The sequence below is a fragment of the Sorex fumeus genome, unplaced genomic scaffold, assembly GCF_029834395.1.
Source record: "Sorex fumeus unplaced genomic scaffold, SorFum_2.1 ptg000345l, whole genome shotgun sequence".
Lineage (NCBI taxonomy): Eukaryota > Metazoa > Chordata > Mammalia > Eulipotyphla > Soricidae > Sorex > Sorex fumeus.
Genome location: NW_026606401.1, coordinates 145,239 through 163,287, shown reverse-complemented (window position 1 = coordinate 163,287; position 18,049 = coordinate 145,239). Strand labels below are relative to the sequence as shown.

Here is an 18,049-nt window from a genome sequence, read left to right as displayed (position 1 = left end):
TCAAGAAACCACCTGGGAAAGGATCGCAAGGAGAGTGTGGAGCAGGCTGCCAGGGTCCATGACTGCGACACTACCCTCCTTCTTGCCTGGCCTGAGGACATGGGTGATGGTGACCATGCACAAGGCAGACAGAAGCTTGGCAGAAACAACCCTGCTGACCACTCAGCTGTCAGGACCCAGCTGGGGGGAAGATAAAGGTCTAGAGGCAAAGCCCCACAGCCAGTGGCATATGGGCATTTTTAATTTTTTTGTTTTGTTTTTGAACCTATTCTGCAGTGCTCAGGGTGACTCCTGGTTCTGCATTCAGGAATCCCTCCTGGCGGTTCCCGGAGACCATTCGGGATGCCAGAGTCTGAAGCTGCGTCAGCCACATGCAAGCAAGCACCCTCCCCGCTCTGCTCTCTCCGCTGCCACCTCTGGCATTTCTTCTGGCAGCCTGATGACACTAAGAAATCTTTGCTCAATAAAAATATTTCTTTTTCTGGGGCTGGAGAGATGGTACAGCGAGAACTTGCCTGCCTTGCACGCAGCCGACTGGGGCTTGATCCCTGGCATCCCATAGGGTTCCCCAACACCACCAGGGGCAATTTCTGAGTGCAGAGCCAGGAGTAAGTCCTGAGCATCACCAGGTGTGGCCCCAAACCCAAAATTAATAATTAAATTATTTTTCTTTTTGTCATAGATACCTACCGTGAAGATACCATCCTTGTCTCATATTTATTTATTTTGCATTTTGAGATGTTTTTCCTTTGGCAAAAATCTGACCTGACCTGACTTTTCAAGTCTCCCTGTCACTCTCTCTGTATCCTCTGTGTCTCTCTCCCTTTCTCTCTCTTCCTCCAATAGCCAAAATATTATTGACTTGATTTGTCTCTTCATCTGCCTCTCACCCTGTTTCTGATGTATTTTATAACTTGGAAATGTGAGGAGGTGATAGTAACATCTTGGAAATACACCCCCGGAGTACAGGCTAGAGAAAATTCTTTGAGATCAGGAATAAACATAGGCTTTTTCTGAACTAATTGTTTGTTTGTTTGGGGGCCACACCCGGGGGTCCACAGCAGAGCATCCACCTCCTTGGTACGATGAGTCACTCTGGGTGGCTGTTGTCGGGCAGCGCCAGGCTGAACTTCATGGCCCAGGCGTTTACAAAGAACACGGGCAGGTGGCTAAAGGCGGTGCGCAGGAGCGTTGAGCAAGTCGCTGCGGTGCCTGGACTCATAGTGGGTGTTGGCCAGCTCGATGACCATCAGTGGGTGGGTTCTAGGGTCAGCAGCGCAGACATGGCCTCCAGGATCCCAGTCTGGAGCCGCACGGAGATGGACACGGGGAAGGCAGTGAAGTGGATGCCCGGGGCCCACTACCCTGCAGAGCCCTGCCATGGAGTGTAGGAGGCCACGGGGTGCACCTGGGCAGCACCACGGCCAGCAGCGACCCCGTCTGGTAGGTGAAAATCCACCAGCCTCAGAGATGTAGGGAGACGGGAGGGAAAGGCGGCCTGGCAGCTCATTTCCACACGAGTGATGCCTGAGCACAGTCAGAAGGACCCCTGAGCATTGCTGTGTGACCCCAAAAGGCCCCCTCCAAACGAAGGGGAGATTAGAGAGATGGGTAGGCAAATGGAGCTTGTCCTGCACGCAGCTGATGCAGATGATTGATCCTTGACACCACTGTTCCCACCCACACCCCCCACCCGCAACTGCAAGGGGAACTCCGGAGCAAAGTGTCAATTAGCCCCCAGGTGCTGCCCACCTCCCAAAGGAATAACAGGGAGAGAGAAACCTCAGGGAATCCAGATGTTACATTCACGAGACACAGGCTATGTTTTTAAAAATATATTCGTCTAATCCAAATAGTCACTAAGAAAGCGAAAACTTGCATGAAAGTCTTGGGATCTTGTGGCGAACGCGCAGGGGACTGGAGGCGGGTGCTGTTATGTGCCACACTCCAGTTTGATCCGCGTGCTGTGTGGGACCCCTGAGACGTGGAAAAGTCCCTGGCCACAGCAGGGTGGGTGACCCCAAGTACATTTGGACCGTCAGGCTTGTGATAGATCTCAGGGAGTGAAAGAGAAGGAAGGAAGGAAGGAAGGAAGGAAGGAAGGAAGGAAGGAAGGAAGGGAGGGAGGGAGGGAGGGAGGGAGGGAGGGGGAGGAGAAGGAGGAGGAGGAGGGAAGGGAGGAAGGAAAGAAGGAAAGAAGGAAGGAAGGAAGGAAGGAAGGAAGGAAGGAAGGAAGGAAGGAAGGAAGGAAGGACATCCGAGAGATGCTCAGAGGCCTGGAGGCACACACTTTGCTTGCAGGACCCCCAGTTCCATCCCCAGCACCACAAGCTTCCCTAAGCACCAAACTGAGAGCCCTCCCCAAGCATCCCCAAGTATGACCCAAAGACCAGGGGACAAAAAGGAAATAGAGGGGGTTGGGGCAGAAGTACAGCAGGGAGGGCACTTGCATTGCACATGGCCAATCTGGGTTCGATCCCCGGCATCCCATATGTTCTAAAAGCCCTATCAGGAATGATCCCTGAGCACAGAGTCAGGAGGATTTCTCGTGCATCATTGGGCTCAAAAATAACACAAACAAAAATAACACAAACACAACCAAAAAAAAAAACCAAAACAGAAGTAGGGTAAGTAAAGAAGGAAGACAAGAAAGACAAGGGAGAAAAAAAGGAAAAGTGGAATTAAATTGGGATGAGGGAGCCAAGGTTTGAATGGATTCTCAACACTCACCCAAAGCAAAAAAAGAATGAGAAATTTAATGGAACGTTTCATTCTGAAGGGGGTTCTGCAACAGAAAAATTGTATTAGGTGAAAAGTAAATAAATCTGGTACCAGAGACATTCTACAGGGTCAAGTCTGATGCTTTTGCCTGTGGCCGACCTGGATTTGATCAGCTGGTGCCTAAGGATCTTGGGTGCAGTCCAGAGGCTCTTGAGCACTGAAGGGTGTGGGGTTTTCACTTGGGGTGGCCCGGGGAACTCCCAGCACTGCAGAGCCAGCGTACCACTCACATTCTTAGGACCTGCACTGTCCCTCTGGCCCTGCTAGTCTAGAACTCTTGGGGAGGATCCTGGAATCATTATTGTTTTTTTGGTTTTTGGGCCACACCTGGTGGTGCTCAGGAGTTAATCCTGGCTATGTACTCAGGAATTACTCCTGGCTGTGCTGGGGGACCATATGGGATGCTGGGGATCAAGCCCGGGTCAGCTGCATGCAAGGCAAGAGCCCTCCCCTCTATATATTACTCCAGCCAGGATCCTGGAATCATGGTGGGGGTCCCAGACCTCTGGAGCACAGCTTGGGAGGATCCCTACCGACACTTCCAAAAGGCAAAGAAATTGGAAGAAGAAGTGGACATTAACTAATACCAAGGCATCATTGGTCACTCAGGAATTGCAACCGATATTCCAGGTTGATGGAGGATGTGTGAGCATAAGGAGAGAAAGTACGAGAACATGCTACCATCTGCTCAGTTTCTTCCTAAATCGAAAGCTGTTCTCCCACAAAGTCATACAAAAATTCCCACTCTTTCACAGGTTTTTATCCAAGAGAAAGAACTATTTGCCCACAAACACCTTCTGTTCGTAGCGACTGTATTTAGAGTCCCCTCGCAGTCTGGAATTGACCCAGATGGTCTTTGGTCAATCCATTGATTACACAAAACCACTCAGAAACATTTCAGGGAGAAGAGAGAAAAAGAAGAAAAGTGCGTGCCACAGAGGTCGGCTGGGTGGTGGTGCTGGCGAGAGGGGACCAGGGGACATGGGTGATCAGAATGTACACTGGTATTGGAACATTGCAAGATTGAAATCCATGGTGAAAGCTTTGTGACTATGTATCTTACGGTGATTCAATTAAAAAATTTAAAAATAATAAACAATTATGTCACTAAGCAAAAGAAGCCAGGTACCCACATGCTTTATGGCTCAGAGAAAATCCATCAATCCTTGACTGGGACTGGTGTCGGATATGCAATGGCTGCAGGGACTGTGGGAACCTCTAGGGGGTGTGCTTCCACCTCTGGATTGTGATGGAATCACGTTTACCAAAATCGGACCAGTCTGTGAAACAAGCACCGTTCATTGAACACCTGATTTGCAAAACAGCACCAAAATTCCAAAACCGGCTTAATCAATGGCTAAATAAATAGCAGTGCTCCTACACTATAAAAAAAATCTCCAAACTCAGATCACACGGCTTTGATCTGCTAAGGCAAATAGCTTAAAAAAACAAAAACAAAACAAAACAAAAAAATCGCCCTTTTCCCAGAAAAATATGTCCCCGTCTTTCTTACCCGTCTTTCTTACCCTATCTAGCTGACCTATTTTAGAGGTCAGAAATAGTCACTAAAGTCTATGGTGGGCCCCTTCTCCCTCCCCAGATTGTCTGCAGAATCCCCCACCACCCACTGGAGTGGATGAGCTGCAGGTGCAGCTGCCTGGGACCACTCAGAGCAGGAGATGGAGAACAGGCTGGTGCCACTTCCCCTGAGTCCACCGTCTTCAAGTTGAAAATCCAGAGGCTATGCCCAGAACAGGTCCCCGCTGTCAGTCTTGGGTTGATCACAGTGGTCTCTAGCCACCCAAATGATCTCCCAAAAGCTGCTAATGGCATAGATGTCCTGGATGGCACCCCTCAGGTGGTAAGGAGTCTTACCTCCTGGACTTCTGGGATGGGAGGCTGGTACAGGATAGAGGTCAGGCTGCTGTCGAGGTCAGCTTGGACAGAGTTGGAGTTGGAGGGAGGTTATCATGGTTATCATTTTAATTCAGAAAGTTTGCAGGTTGGGCTCGCTTTGGCGGCGCATATGCGGAAAGTTTGCAGGTCAAGTTTTAGAAATACAGTGAAGACAAAATCAGTGGTCAAGAAAGAGTAATTTTTTAGACACAAGAGGGCAGTAGAATAGAATAGAGAAGTGCAAGAGAAGAGAGGAAAGAGAAAGAGAAGAGTGAGAGAGGGAGAGAAAAGAGAGAGAGGGAGTAGAGAGATAATTCAGAGTGCAGGATGCTTGCCTTGCAAATGGCTGACCCAGGTTCCATCTCCAGCATGCCATAGGGTACCCTGAGCACTGCCAGGAGTAATTCCTGAATCCAGAGCAAGGAGTAACCCAGAACACTGTTGGGCATAGTCCCAAACTAACACACAAAGAGACAGACAATAAAGAGAGAGAGAGAGAGAGAGAGAGAGAGAGAGAGAGAGAGAGAGAGAGAGAGAGAGAGAGAGAGAGAAGAAAAGCTCTTCATAGAGGCAGCAGGAGGTTGGGAAGGTGGGTGATGGGAGGGAACCTGGGGACACTGGTGCTGGGAAATATACACTGGTGGAGAGATGGGTGGTGAAATATTATATGACTGAAATAATGAACAGCTTTGTAAGGTTCTATCTCACAGTGATTCAATTAAACAGTTATTTGTAAAAAAAGAGAGAGAGAGATCCCTCATTCTTCTGTAGACACAGAAAAAATCACTACTTATTTATTTTTGCTTTTTGGATCACACCCAGCAATGCTCAGGTGTTACTCCTGGCACTGCACACAGGAATCACTCCCGGTGGTGCTTGAGGAACCCTGTGGGATGGGTCCCAGCAGTGGATAGAACCCAAACACCCTTCCACTACCCACTGTACTTTCATTCCAGCCCCTAAGAAGAAAATCTATAAAGTGTTTCCTTGGGGGTCTGATGGGGAAACTCTGGTGAAAGTTATTGTCAAGAGCAACCCCTGAGGAAAGACTCTAGGACACTGGGAAAACCAGGACTCGTGGCCATTCTGATTCCTGGGTGAAGTTGTGGGAGGGCGGGAAGCTGATGCTCCATTACAGCTGCCAGAAAGCCACTGCCCACATGGGAGCTGATTACCATGATGTGCGTGCAGGAGCTGTGGCCGGACTGGACCCCTGGGTGTCAGTGGACAAAGTTTTGTGAACGCATGAAGCATCCATCAGCATCTTGAGCCGCAGTCCCAGTAATGGCTCCAGTGCTGGGGGATTCAGAGACCCTGGGCCAGAGTGATCCTCAGAGCCCTGCAGGCATGTGGCAGCCACTGAGAGTCTTGAAACTGGAGCTGGGTTTTGAGCATGGTCCTGCGGGTAGAGCTGACCTGGGTTGGATGCCCAGTGACCCATACGTTCCCCGAAGTCACCCAGCAGTGATCCCATAGCACAGAGCCAGGAGTCAACCCTGAGCGCCGCATGCCAAAAACAAAAAAACTGAAGCGAATGGGGCTCTCCAAACCTGCAGTTTAGGAGACAGTCAGTGGTCTTTGCCAGTGGAGAGCAGCCCCTTCTGCTCAAAGTGGAAAGTGTGGTGGAAGCGAATTCCAATGGAGCTGCCGCTTGGCCGCTGGCCGGCCTACGGGACCTCGCCGAGGACAAAAATTCCTCGCTTTTCCATCCTTCTTCCTAATGGAGATCTGACCAGGAAGAAGCGATCAAACGAGACTTACACCCAAGGATAGTAGAGATGTGTACCAGGAGGATTACTCCACAACTTGGAAACTGGCCTCACATGCTGGGGGAAAGGCAGGTCAGATAGAGAAGGACCATCAAGTAAAGGGTGCTTGGTGGGCCTGCTCGGGATGGGAGATGGGTACTGAAAGTAGACTATAGGCTGAACCTGATGGCCTGTCAATACCTATATTGCAAACCCCAACACCCAAAAGGAGAGAGAGACCAAAAGGGAATGACCTGCCACAGAGGCGGGGTCGGGTGGGGGGATGGGGTGGAGGTGGTGGGAGGGATACTGGGATCATTGGTGGTGGAGAATGGGCACCAGTGGAGGAATGGGTACTGGATCATCATATGACTGAAATGTAAGCACGAAAGTTTGTAGGTCTGTAACTGTACCTCACAGTGACTCATTTAAAAATTAAAAAGAAGAGGAGGAGGAGGAGAAGGAGGAGGAGAAGGAGAAGGAGAAGGAGGAGGAGGAGAAGGAGAAGGAGAAGGAGAAGGAGAAGGAGAAGGAGAAGAAGAAGAAGAAGAAGAAGAAGAAGAAGAAGAAGAAGAAGAAGAAGAAGAAGAACAAGAACAAGAACAAGAAGAACAAGAACAAGAAGAAGAACAAGAAGAACAAGAAGAAGAAATAATCAAAGGATCAAAGGAGTGGAAGATGTAGAGCAGCCAGAGTCCAAATGAGGAAAATGACATGGTCCCCTTCTGGGTGCACATGGGGGGGTGGTGGGAGTGGTGGACAGTCCAGGCCGGTGCTGCAACCTGGAGAGCAGGGCAGGCACCTGCAATCTATGTTCTTTCTGCAGCACAGCCTTCTCCGGTGATGAGAAGTCTGGTGGGACTGAGCTGCTGCCTGGGGAGATCCTGCTGCGGGTGCCAGGCGGCCCCTGCTCAGTGGTGGTTCTGCTGTGGAGCCCGGGGGGGTCGAGCGGGATGGTGCAGGCTAACTGCTTGGTGACCCTCGTCCTGCCCGTGGTGTGGGCCCGGCCGCAGTCTCGAGATCTGCCCGTCGCGAGGGCGCGGAGACGAAGACGGCGCTGTGGGAGGTGGCCGGTGGCCCCATCCTCTTGGACACGGGGACGGGGCGGGGGGCGGGGTGGCGCCCTGGGCTGGGGAGGTGCTGCTGGGGTCCCTGGAGAGGCAGGGAGTGGGCCCAGGCGACATGGGGCTGGTGGTGGGCATGCACGGGCACAGGGACCCCGTCGGGAACCTGGGGCTATTCCCTGGGGCACTCCTGCTGGTGTCCTCCCCAGGGGCCTCTACCTCCCGCACACGCTGAGCAAGGAGCGGCCCCTATGGCTCGGACCCAGGCTCAAGGTGTGGGCCACGCTGGGCCATGGCGGCCAGCGGGACGTGAGCGTGGTGGTGGAGGGCACTGGCCCTGGGCACCCGTGGTGGTGGCTGGCGACGTGTTCGAGCGCCACGGGGACGAGGAGTCGTGGTGGGCGCTGAGCAAAAACCCGGTGGCGCAGGAGCGGAGCCGCAGAAGGGTCCTGGCCACCGCCGACTTGGTGGTTCCCGGCCACGGGGCCCCCTTCCGGGTGATCAGGGGAGCCCCGCGGTCCTGCTGCACGAGTGTCCCGTGAATCTGGCACCGCTACTGGGCACTACGGATCCCGGGGACCCTGCTTCTGCTTCAGGAACTAAGGACCCGGAGGTGCATGGGCCGAGCAGCCAGCGGGTGATGGCCACGGGCTTCAAAGTCTCCTTTGAGGACCGACCCCTCTTTTCTCTCTCATCACCAAGCTGAGTCCAAGGACTGGCCTGGGCGGTGTTGCCTCCTCTGGGACCTCATTTGTAAAACGGGGATGTGGTTAAAAATAAAAACGGGAAACCACCAACCATCTTGCCCCCAAGCCTACTGCTGGCCATGAACAGGGAATCTTGCAAATGCAGTGGGCTAGAACGGCCCCTGGATACTCTAGCCTGCTAGTTCTCTTAGGGTGCAGGCTGCAGAAAGAAGGTGCCCGCTGTAGGACACCCAAGCTCGAGCCAAGGTACAGCTAAGAGGGCATTTGCCTTGCATGCAGCCAACCAGGTGAAATCCCTGGTATTCCACATGGTCTCCTAGCTCTGCCAGGCGGGATCCCTTAGCAATGCCAGGTATGCCCCTTACACACACAACACACACACACACACACACACACACAAAAACACACAGCACACCATATCACCCTTGTCCCTCTACCCGGTCATCATTCATTCTCTCAGTCCTGAAGAGCCTTTCAACACCTGAAACGTTCCAGCCACTGCTTGCTCAGAAGGATAGGAGACAGTGAGCGACAGACAAACGGCCGTCTCTCCTCGAGGTGACTTCAGAGTTATCAGAGAGGAAATACCTGTGCTGACTGAGGAAAGAGAATGATCCAACAGGAAGGGGAAAGAAGGGGGCCGTGGGGGGGGGGGGGGAGGTATCTTCCTTTAGAGCACTCTGGGAGAACATCCCAGGAGCGGAAGCTTGATGAGAACTGAGTGGAAGGAGACCTACACAACTGGGGAGAGGCGATTCCAGCCCCAGGAGCAGCCGCTATGAAGCTCGAGACAGGCGGGCCTGACCTGCTGGGAGAGCAGGAAGGTCCTGCCTCTACGCCAGGCCCTGGAAGGGCACAGGAAGGTTCTGGGTTACTTCTGAGACACAGGCCTTTGGCCTGTGAACAGGCTGATGACACAGATTCACAGAACCCACGTTTGGGTACCCGCCACTCAGACCAGTTACTCAGGGCTGAGTTGAGAATGGTTTCATCAGGAAGAGCCAACTTTGATGTGTTCTCGTGTGACCCCATCCCCACCTCCTCCCTCCCCAATCTTAACCATCAAGTTGGGACTGGGGCTTATCGGGCTGGCTGAGAATGTAAGTTAGGAGTTTAAGGTTGTGGGCAGGGCAGAGGGTCTGACTTGAGGTTGTCCGCACTGGACTCTGTGATGGTTCTCTTCTGGTCAGTGAGCTCCTCCTGTTGCTCCTCTTCCTCTTCCTCCTCCTCCTCTTCCTCTTTTGCTCCTCCCCCTCCTCCTCCAGGGGCTCTGACACCCTGAAGCAGCCTTCCAGGGCCTGACTGGTCTCTCGTTCAAGGGAAAGAGGAATCCTCGGGCGCGATAAACCCCAGAGGCATTTTCAGGCAGTCCTTGGTCCCCACCAGCCCTCCCAAATGACCAAGTTCAGCACCCCAGAGAGAGTGTGAGAACATTTCTTAGGATGAAGAGGAAGGCAGGGAGTGCAGGAGAGGCAGCGCCAGGACGCATGTATGAGGAAGCGGGTGCCTAATGCTCGCGCATTTTGGGGGTCCAAACCCATCCCTGTGTCTCCCCTTCTTTGTCTCTGGGTCACACCAGGAGGAATAGGATGGACCAGAGACCAAGGGGAGCCTGGAGTGTTTCGTATAGCCTCTGCCCAGGTTCCGGGAGACAGCCTTGGTACGTGTAGGCTGGAAGGAAAACTGTGCAGGGTGGCCAGGGTGCTGGGCACGGGTCTCTGCCTTTCTCTTTTGAGCTGCTCATTCCCACCGTGTCCTCTTGCTATGTTCTCTGGAGACGCGCACTTGGCTTTCCGTGGGGTGCTGGGCACCAGGCAGTGGTCAGGGCAGCTGTGTCCAGCAGAGTCCCTGGGTCCATCTCAGGATCCTGCATAGGGCAAAGGGTACGGAGGTCTGAACTGATGGCTCATTGGCTGTGTGGCTTGGCAGGAGTTCTGGAGGAACCCCAGTTCTTCCATCCCGGCCTCAGGGAGCACAGTCCAGACCACAGGGGACCACGGGGGGGTGGGGTGGTGCTAATGAGGGTGGCCTGGGGGCAGCCTGGGAAGGACACTTATTCCCTGTCCTGGTACGAGTCTGAGAGGAAGGTGCCCGGGCTGCGACTCCAGCAGCTCAGGCGGGGCTGCAGGGCCCCAGTGGACTGTGCGGCATTTCCTGCGAGGCCCCAGGGGTGCAGAAAAGACACTGGAGACCAGGCTGGGTCCTCCCATGCTGGGGATGGCGTGTTTGGGAAGGCCCTCAGTTCAGGACACCTGTTGGGGGGCTCTGGGACAGACAGGGAGGGGCTGCTGCTGGAGCTGGAGAGAGCAGGGGAGGGTGGGGGAGGTGTCAGCCTGGGGACCAGAGGAGAATGGGTCAGGCAGGGTGACTGTCCCTTCCTCTTGCCACAGGCAATGTGTCCTGGTGGCCGCTGTCCCCCGCCCAAACCCATGTCTCTACTCTGACTCACCAGAGACTCCCCAAGACTAGCTGCAAAGTAGCACTATGAGCCCACAGGGAGGGCCCGAGGCTTCCCACACCACCCGCTCTGCTCTTGTCCCCAGCAGCCCATCAGGAGCCCCTCTCTACACCCTGCACCCCTGTACCTGCCTCCTCCCCCCCGTGGGGACAGGGTTGAGAGCGGCCCCCCACCTTTGTCTCTGTGCTGTTGCTCTCCTGCCCTGACCAGGACCTGCGGAGCTGCCTGCTGGCTGATCTCTCTGCCTGGACACCCACAACAGGCTCAGCCCCTGCCTTGTGCCCATGCTTTCCAAGAGGAACCTCTCAGGTCCCTTTCCAGGAGGCCGATGTGGTTCCCACTCCCCTCCCCCCACTGCCTCCTGGGGCCCCCTCCCCCACAGCCTTGGGACCCATCTCAGTGGACACCCACCCATGCAGGAAGCCTGCACCTCTGTGGGGGCAACAGAACCCAGCAGCACTTCAGCAGCCTCTGCAGCCCCCACACTGCCCAACTGGGGAACTGAAGGGGCTTCCCCCAAACCACACCGCGGGGCACGCGGCCTCCTCAGCACCCATCTCTAGGCTGTATATGTGTGTGTGTGTGTTTGCATGTGTATCTGCGTGTGTGTCTGTGTATCTCTGTGAGTCTCTGTGCATATGTGTGTCTGTGTATCTCTGTGAGTCTCTGTGCATATGTGTGTCTGTGTATCTCTGTGTTTCTATGTATGTGTGTATATATATCTCTCATCTCTCTGTGTGTATATATATGTTTGTGTGTCTGTGCATTTGTGTGTATATCTGTATCTCTGTGTGCATCTCTGTGTGTCTGTGTATCTTGGTGTGTCTGTGTGTGCGCGCATGTGTGTGTATCTCTGTGCGCATGTATGTGTGTGTGTGTGTGTGTGTGTGTGGTCATGTGTGTGTGTGTGTGTGTGTGTGTGCGCGTGTGTGAGTGAGTGTCCTCATGGTGCTCAGAAATCAGTGGACCCCATGGTTCTAGGATCACACCTGGCTGATGGTTTCACAGGGACCCACCTGCCAGCCCCTCCTCTGACTCTCTTCCTGGCACAGGAGCTGGTGTCACCCAGTAGGAGGCTGGGGAGGGGGAGGGGCCCTGCACCACCTACCTTGGCTTCTCTTCCACACGAGGTAGGAGATCAGCCCCAAAATTGTCATTTTGAGAAGGGCAATGGTCACCGTGACTATGACCACAGCATCCAGCCTCCGGGGCCCTGAGTTCTCTGTGCTGTTGGTCACATCCAGGCCAGTTTCAGGTTGGGCTGAGGAGACACAGGACATCAGCGGATTCTCCTCAGGAGGCCCAGAGGACTCTGATGCCCATATTCCAATACAACTTTCAAGATACTACATGACATGAAACCATACTGTAGTTCAGTGGAATTTTCATAAAACATTTTCTCTTTTCTTTTTTTTTTCTCTTTTTTTTTTTGGTTTTGTTTGGTTTTTTGAGCCATACCTGTTGACGCACAGGGTTTATTCCTGGTTTTGCACAAGGAATTGCTCCTGGCAGTGTTCAGGGTACTGTGTGGGATGCTGGTGATCGAACCTGGGTTGGCCACATCTAAGACAAGTGTCCTCCCCACTGTGCTATCACTCCCATCCCATCCATAACATCACACACACACACTGTCCTCCCATTGTTCATCGATTTTCTCGAGCGGGCCCAGTAACATCTCCATTATGAGAATTCTTGTTACTGTGTTTGGCATATTGAATACTCTCAGTAGTTTGCCAGGCTCTCTGAGAGGGGCAGAAGAATCAAACCTGGCTCGGCCAGGCTGACTGCGCTCAAGGCAAACGCCCTACTGCTGTGCTATCACTCCAGCCCATCCATAACATAACTATATATATATATATTTTTTTTTTGGAAGGGTGTTACACCAGTAATGCTCAGTGGTGACTCTGGCTCTGCACACAGACTCATTCATGGTAGTGCTCCAGGGACCATCTGGGATACCAGGGATTGAAACCCGGTCAGTCACATGCAAGGCAAATGCCCACCCCACTACACCATTGCTCTGGCCCCCATAAAACCATTTTCAAAAATAAAGTCAGCATTATCATAGAGCAGATAAGGGCTGGAAAGACCCACATCCACAAGAACAAAAGCAACCGGTGCTGGCGCGGATGTGGCGAGAAAGGGACCCTCCTTCACTGCTGGTGGGAATGCCGGCTGGTCCAACCCTTTTGGAAAACAGTATGGACGACTCTCAAAAAATTAGAATTTGATCTGCCATTTGACCCAGCTATAGCACTCCTGGGAATATATCCCAGAGAGGCAAAAAGGTATAGTCAAAGTGACATCTGCAATTGTTTGTTCATTGCAGCACTCTTTACAATAGCCAGAATCTGGAAAAAACCTGAGTGCCCAAGAACAGATGACTGGTTAAAGAAACTTTGGTACATTTACACAATGGAGTACTATGTAGCTGTTAGAAAAGATGAAGTTATGAAATTTACATACAAGTGGTACTACATGGAAAGTATCATGTTAAGCGAAATGAGTCAGAAAGAGCGGGATAGACACAGAAAGATCGCATTCATCTGGGGAACATAAAGCAACAAAAAGTGAGAGTGACACACAGGAATGGCTGAGATTAGTACCAGGAATTTTGCTCCATGAATGGAAGGCCAGCCACAGGCTCTAGGTGAAAAGGAAGCTCAGATAGAGAAGAGAGTACCAAATGAAGGGTGTTGTGAGGGCCCTCCCAGGGTGGGAGAAGCATGCTAAAAGTAGTCGATAGACCAAACATGATTGCCACTCAAAGCCTCTCTTGCAAAACACAGTACCCAAAAGAAGAGAGAGAGAACAAGGGGGAATACCCTGCCACAGAGGCAGGATGGGACGGGGGGGGGGGGGATGAGGGGGGGGGATGCTGGGACCCATGGGGATGGATGACGGGCACTGGTGGAGGTATGGGGACTTGATCATTGTATAACTGAAACCCAAGCACAAAATTTGTAAGCCTATAACTGTACCTCATGGTTTTTCACTAATAAAAAAAAAAAAAAGGGCTGGAAAGAGAGATCAGCACGTTAGGCACTTCTTGTGCGCAGCTGACCCGGTCCTGTCCCCAGCATCAAGAATCGTGCCCTGAGCACCGCCTGGCACAGCCCCAGAGTTTTCTTCCTTGACCATGGAAGAGAGACAATAGAGGACTCCTTAGTTGAATCTGGTATGTGGGAAAACCCAGTTTGGCCCTTGGCGCCATGTGACCTCCAGAGTACCAAAGGAGGTTCAGCTCTGCAGAACCCCAAGTCTGGCCTAGGTGAACCCCGGCACCCCAGGACTCAAACAGCCTTAATTCCTGGGCCCTTGATTGAAAGGCTGGCCTAGCTGACCAACAGTGCCAGGAGTGGCCCTTGAGGCCCTTGAGAATGACTTGGGAAACCCCTCAATAAAAGAAAATCTTTTGAACTCTAACTGCTTTATAGAATTTGGGACTTAGGAGGTTTGGTGCCACCCAGAAAGTCAGCCTAGATTCCCGGGCCAAGTGCATAGGCAACTGAGGTGACTTCAGGCATCTGAAACCCCAGAATTGCTAATGTGCCTTTGGCAGGACCCAACTATTTGGAACCAAGTTTCTGGAAAATTAAATGGCCAAAAGTTAGGTAGGTGGGAGTCACGCCCACAAACCAGCTCTGGCCCAGCTTTTTTTTTTTCTTTTTTGGGTCACACCCAGCGATGCACAGGGATTACTCCTGGCTCATGCACTCAGGAACTACTCCTGACAGTGCTCAGGGGACCATAGGGGATGCTGGGAATCAAACCTGGGTCGGCCTCATGCAAGGCAAATGCCCTAACTGCTGTACTATCACTCCAGCCCTCTCTGGCTCAGCTACACAAGTTCAATAATCTATTTAGCATCTGCTTGAGGGTCAGGCTGAGGGGGTTGGTAGGATGGGTCAAAGTAAGGGTGAGGGGGAAGGAGCAATGGTGTGGAATTGGTGTTGAAATAATGAATGCAATAATATTGTGAATAGATTGATGAAAGATTAAAAAAGTAGAAAAACAAGAATTTGGGGCTTAGAAATAAGAAAGTAGACAACTGTCTCTGTACAATTATGCAATGGGTTGGTCTGCAAAGCAAACCCTCTGCAGGATAAGATTGATATGGAAAAACAAACTTAGGAGTGACACTGGCTGGCAAGATTTCATTGCTGTGATGACTTTGCATGGTGAAAGTCAACTCAAAATTACTCTATTTTCCTATATTTATTTATAAAAGAAATGGGTATGAATATCACATGAATTTCATGAATTAAAAATTGCATTTGGGTGAGCATAGCTGGAGGCATTCAGGGCTTCCTTCTGCTCTGTACTCAGGGATCCCTTTTGGTGAGGTAAGAGACCATCTGAGGTAATAGGGATTGAACCCGACTTAGCCACATGCAAGGCAAGCATCCTACCCACTGTCCCACCCACTGTCTCCAGCCTGCAAAATTTAATATTGATGACCAAATTCTTCAGAAATGTAACTGAAATGGAGAATGCGAAAAGGAGGAGGCTTTAGGACAAAGGGGCTGGCCCGAGCAGCTGACTCACCAGGGGTGACGCTTAGTTTGGTTCCCTGGATGGACTCAAGCACCTGTGGCCCACATCTCTTTGTGTTCAGAGTCACTTGGCAGAAGTACGTGGTCGCGTCCCCCCTCCGCAGGTCCCAGATGAGGAGGGCACCCTGGGTCTGGCCTTGTGTCCAGTCCAGGCGGAGACGGTCCTTGAACTCCTTATGGGTCCAATTCAGAGTCTGGTTGTAGATGAAATCTCCATGTAAGTGCTTCCACCTCCAGCCTATCTTCACCTCAGGATTCTCGGCTAACTCCCAGCCGTGGTGGAAGGAGCAGGGGATGCGGACGGAGCTGCCCTCGAGGGCTTCCAGGTGCTCTGGCTGGTTGACCCCATGGCCAGTGTTGCAGTCTCCAGGGGCAGCTGGTTGGGGAGGAGAGACACAGAAGTAAGAGTCCCACGTCTCTGGCTCCATGTCCCTGGGCAGGGCAGGACCGTCCCTCTGAGCAATGTCCTCTGTCTAAGCTTAATGGACAGGGATGACCCAGCACCAGGCCAGCCCTTTGCTCCTGGCCATAGAGACCCTGCTCTGCTCCCCAGAGGCATGTCCCCCAGGTGCCAGCCCCACCCTGAGGAGTTCCCCTGTCCAGTCACTCACCGTCCAGCAGAGAGGCTAAAGGGGCAGCAGCATCAGTGGGTCCGGGCCCATGCCGTGCTCTGCTCAGGGCGGGCAGCAGCAGGGCTGCTCTGGGGGGCTGCAGGGGGCTCCTGAGCACAGCGGAGGGAGGAGCAGGGAGGGAAAGCACAGGGAGCCCTACTGTGACCAGCACTTCCTATGACCGAGGCTGCTCTCTTCCTATATTGCACAAGGGCCTCCCATGGCCAGTGAGGGGGATCCCAGCTGCCTTAAGTGCGGGGCAGGTCCTGACTGGGTTTGGGCTCCCTCAGAGCAAGGGGCTGAGAGATGGGGGCTGGCACCTGGCCACCCTCTGCACCTTCTCTGGGGGCTGTGCCCACCGTCACAGGCTGAGGTGGTCCACGGCTGATGAACTAGGCCAAGGGGTGGGTGGCCAAAAAATTCACAGAGGAAGTACTCTTGGCTTCTGGGTGGCAGCAAACAAAGTCACTTCCCTTCTCCCTGTCCCCAACCCCAGTGACACCTCTCAGGTTCCCCCTTGCACTGCCAAGTTCTTTTCCTCCCTTGCAGGCCTGAGAAAGGAAGTTCAGTGTCTTCACAGAGATCGTTGTCTGTCAGCCCTTTTCTCTGCCCCGTCCTGTCGTGGTTGGAGTGTGTCTTATCTCCCCTGGGAAAGCCATGGCCAGAGCCCAGAACTTTCTGGGCTTTGAAAGTTGCTTGAGAGGATTGGGGAGAGCTGGGCAAGGGCCGGTGAGGAACCAGGAGTGTCCAGGAGTGCCCTGAGGGTGACACCGGCTTCCCTCCCGCCCGCTGACCCGGGGTTCAAGGCTTACACGTCTTCTTCCTAGCCAGGCCGCCTGGGGAGGCCCAGACTCACTAGGGTCACCACTGCCCACTCCACAGGGCAGTGCAGGATGTCCCCAAAGCAAGCCCTTGGCTGACAGCCCTGAGTAAATGCTGTCAGATGCCTGAGGCCGCGCAGCCTCCTGATGGGTCTCTTGGAATCAGGGGGCTTGTTTCATGCCATGGTCTGCCCCGGCCCAGCTACATCCCCCAGAATAACCGTGAGGGGACATTTCTGTTCAGAAAGAGAGAGTGACTCACGGGGTGCCATCCTCCTTCTCTAAAAATGAGAGACCTGACAAATGTATGGTTGGGGCCCTGCACACAGAGGGCTTCAGGGAGGAGGTCGAGGGCTGGTGTTTGGTCAAGGTTGAGGGGGGAGGGACAGCTTGTATAAGATCAGTGGCCCAGAGAAGGGCCAGAGCAGTGTTAAATAAACAGAATTTATTTCCGGAGGCCCTCCCGTTGATCGTCGATTTGCTCGAGCGGGCCCAGTAACGTCTCCATTGGAGACTTTGTTGTTACTGTGTCTGGCATATCGAATACGTCACGGGGAGCTTGCCAGGCTCTGCCATGCGGGCGAGATACTCTCGGTAGCTTGCCGGGCTCTTTCTTTCCTGAGGAAACCAAATTTCTTTTCCGAGGGCACCGCTGCTGTCCTCCCTGAGCAATATTTCCTTTCTCTCCCCCATATCTGGTTCATATTGGTAATGCTGACGCGGTCCTGATTTTAGAAGCTCGAACAAACCCAGGCGTCCCATGTGTATCACATCCCGACTGGCCTATCTCCCCCCACCACCCCTCTGGTCCAATTCATTCTCATCTACGGGAAGAATTTGCTCTAGGTGAATGAAAAAGTCAGTTTCTCTAGAAATAGCCTCCTAATCTGAGGAGAGCCTGCCTGGAAGAAAGTCAGAAAACTATGTTTCCTCAATGACCCCAAAGAGGGAAGCAACAAAAAGAACAGGGACTGAAAGACAAGAGAACAGATCAGACAGACGGACAGACAGACACCACACCAGCAGAAATCTGTGCTGTCAGGAGTGAGTGTGTGCTTAGTTAAAATATTCTGTGGGTGACATGATTTTCTGAAACAAGCCAAAAGCCTTGGAAATGTTTTGCAGGGTCACCTGCTTTCCTCCTGGGTCCCCCTACTACCATTAGGGCTTAGCTCCTCTAATTCCGTGTGAGTACTTCCCGTTACAGAGTACAGTTCTCGTTCACTCGGCTCACAGAAGTTTCCCCACCCAGAGAGCTGGAGAGAGAGCACAGGACTTGGGCACCTGCCTGGATGCAATTTAGCTGTGGCGCGGTGCAGACACCAGCTCAGCGTCTGTCCCTGAGCCCAGAGCTGGGCTGGGCTTCTGAGCACTGCCTGGCACAGCCACACAGTTTTCTTCCTTGAC

The 18,049-nt window shown here is 52.8% G+C and overlaps 1 pseudogene; it reads left to right on the top strand.

The window, feature by feature from the left end:
• The first annotated feature begins 1,283 nt into the window (after positions 1-1,283).
• On the top strand, positions 1,284-8,031 carry LOC130018972 (metallo-beta-lactamase domain-containing protein 1-like; annotated as a pseudogene).
• The last annotated feature ends 10,018 nt before the right edge of the window (positions 8,032-18,049 follow it).